Genomic DNA, 3,198 nt, shown 5'->3' with positions numbered 1-3,198 from the left:
GTCCAGCAATCCAGCGCAGAACCAAATCGACCCAGCTAAAATCGCGACCCGGCAGCCCACCAAATCAATTCAGTCGCACATCCCTCTCCTTTGTTCCTATTCGTTTGTACGAGAGGATTCTCGAAGAATAACAAGTGTCTCTATCGTGTTGCTCGACCGTCCTTTTCTCAAAATCAGACGGTTGCCATTCTTTTCTGTTGAGAATTGTACAATTTGGTACAAATTCGAGCTGGCTGGCAACCTTATCGGAAGGAATTCGAATTTTTGAATTAAAAAGTTCATCCAATTCCCTCCGAATTTCCCCCTATTTTCAGTCTTAATCCTCTTTTATAAATCCCTCCTTTTCACTCTTTGTTGGGAGTTGGAAAAAGGTTGAGAAAAAATTAGCAAAAAGTTACATAGAGAAATCGTATATACTTTAGACATATATATATATATATATATATATATATATATATATATATTTGTCTTTTTTTTCGTTCGTTTTGGGTTGCGAAAACCTGGTCGGATTTCGCGAAGTATTACTTTGGTGGTGGAAGTCAGTTTCTCGCTCATTGTCGTCCTCATTGCTGCATCGAAAAAGGTATTATCCTCGTCTTATTATTTCTTCTTCAATGTAGTTTTCTTCTAATTTACGGGAAATAATTATAGGTAGTCTTTGACGAAGTCTCTTTGGGTGATTAAGGTGTCAATCTTTTAAGTCTGTTGGTTGCTATTATTGTTTAATCTCATCATGTTATGATGCTTTTCATGAGTATGTTACTGAACCTGTTAGCTTTGCTTGTATTTTTTTGTCTTTGAGTTCTGATCAATCCTGATTTGTTGTATTAATGTTGTTATCCATGTAAAGGCCGAATCTCAACTTACTTTCTACTGCCTACATGACCCATTTTGATCGAGTCTACACCATCTTTGCTGCCTAACATCTTAGTTTTGTTAAAGTTTAAGTTTTGTGTTTAAGATTACTTGGAGCATGAATTTATCGGCGTTGATATTTCATGTATGTAGCGTGCTGATTTTTCTTTTGTATAAGGTCAATTGCTAGTGGTTTGGTTATATGTTATATAGTCTTTGTACTAGTCTACTATGATAAAAGAATGAGTTTATGCTAAGTTGATTTCCAGTAGCATACAAGTGAGATCTTACAGATTACATGTTAAGCCACATTATTGTTTACTTTATTACTTATTAGACCTTGTTTTAGTTTGAGTTTGTTGAATATGTGGTTAAGTGTCATTCATTATTAATAAGGACAGTTTCAATGTTGCTATTACTATTCAAGATTGCTTCCTCTCTTGATTTATGTTAATGTGCATTGCTTAATGAACTTAGTTATTAAAATCTCCATCTTGCTTGATTTGTATTGAGGTCATATCTGGGTTTTGTTTTTTTACTCTAATTTGTTCATATCCTTGTTTCAATTAAAAACTTTTCTTGTAAAAATAATGATGAGAATTGAAGTTTCCTAGTTTCTAATTGTTGCTTCCGATAAGTTCCGAATTATTCTCTTCCTCTGTTTTGAGTTTGAGTTGTTATATTCTTAGCCTTGTCTTTCATGAATGGAAGGATGACAATATATATATATATATATATATATATTTCTCTGTGATTGATGAATGGAAAGTCTATTTGGTTGACAAGCTTTAAAAGGATAAAATAATATCCTTCATTCACTGTTTAAGAAACTTGTGACCACTTCAGCTATTTTGAGTACCTTACCCAGTTGATTTTATTTATTTATTTTTGTCCTATAACATGAGCAAGTATTAATTCCCTTTCTTTTCTTTGATCCATGTGATGTCAATCCGAGTCCACTTTGGACTCATCTCTTGCATTTCGTTGAGTTGTTTCTAGTCAACCAACAAATGGAGGCTACACACAAGGTTGGAAAATTATATTACAAGTTTTCGGAGCAAAATAAAGGGTTGCATACATGTCGTATACAGTAGTATACACAGAATATACAGTGGTATACGTCAGTTGTATACATTGTATAAAAGCAGTGAAAATGGGCCAAAACCCACCTAAAATTCTAGTTTTGTATTATGTTGTAATTAGGCCAAAAGCCCATCCGTCTTGATATTATTTGCTAGTTCTATGACAGGTACAAGGTGTTGGGCTAAGAAGCTCAAATCAAAATTAAGCCCAAGTACTAGCCCAGGCGAACAGAAACCAGACTTGGGCCCAAATCTCCCTCGCTCCTTATTATATATTTCGTGTTAATTTTATTGTTAGTATACGCTTATTTGCTAATTAATTTTAAGGTTTTTAACTCATAATTCCCCAAAGGATACCCATTTTGAGTTAATTAACTTATAGTACTTTATCTTAAAATAAATAAGTATATTTGTCTTTCCAAATTGATTTCTAAATATTTTATAAGCTTTTCTCTACTTAGACATTTTAGATAATATATTCCCTTTTCTCTCTAAATGATTTTAAATTATAAAATTCGTTTATTCCGTAACTAGTCAAGCATGCCCATTGTTAGTCAAATATTTTTAATTGTCGGTTAACCGCAAGTAAGCAGGCATTTCGGGTGCTTTCAAACTTTTTTTGAAATGCTAATATGAACCCGGAACCCCCTTATAATATTTTCATTAGATTTCCTGTTTTAATCTTTTGAAAAAATCAATTTTCTTAATTTTCCTTTAAAAATTTAAGTGACGACCCTATAAAAAACCCGTCATTTTTCTCTTTTTAAAATAAAACAGAGTGACGACTCTGTCCTTTTGAAAATTTGATTTCTCTTAAATCATGAGTTTAATCGATTTTTTGAAACTTAGTCATTTTCTTTTTATTTATCTTTTCGAGTAAAATAGAAATGGTGACTCTGCTGGGGACCTGAATGAGTTCTAACCTTAAAATTAACTTATTTGACTATTTGTTTAATTGTTTACTTGTTTCGATTCTTGTAAATTATAAATTGTTGCATTTAATGGCATCTGATTTCGCCAAACGGCGAATAGATTGCATTAGAAAAAAGGGCGGTTACGTGGCTTACCACGACTGTCTTTCAGAAAACACTAGTTGAATTCATTTGAAGTGATAAATGAATAGTTGGATTGTGGTCAGCCAACGTCGTTTATTAGACTTCACCCCGTAGTTTGTCCGACTCGAGTAAGCAAATCTTATCTAAACCAACTCTTAGTCAAATAGTGTAGAGCGAAACCAAATCTCTTTTAGTGCATTGAACTA

The sequence above is a fragment of the Solanum stenotomum genome, chromosome 7 (genome assembly GCF_019186545.1).
Source record: "Solanum stenotomum isolate F172 chromosome 7, ASM1918654v1, whole genome shotgun sequence".
In the NCBI taxonomy this organism is placed as follows: Eukaryota; Viridiplantae; Streptophyta; class Magnoliopsida; order Solanales; family Solanaceae; genus Solanum; species Solanum stenotomum.
Note: the sequence above shows the minus strand (reverse complement) of the source record.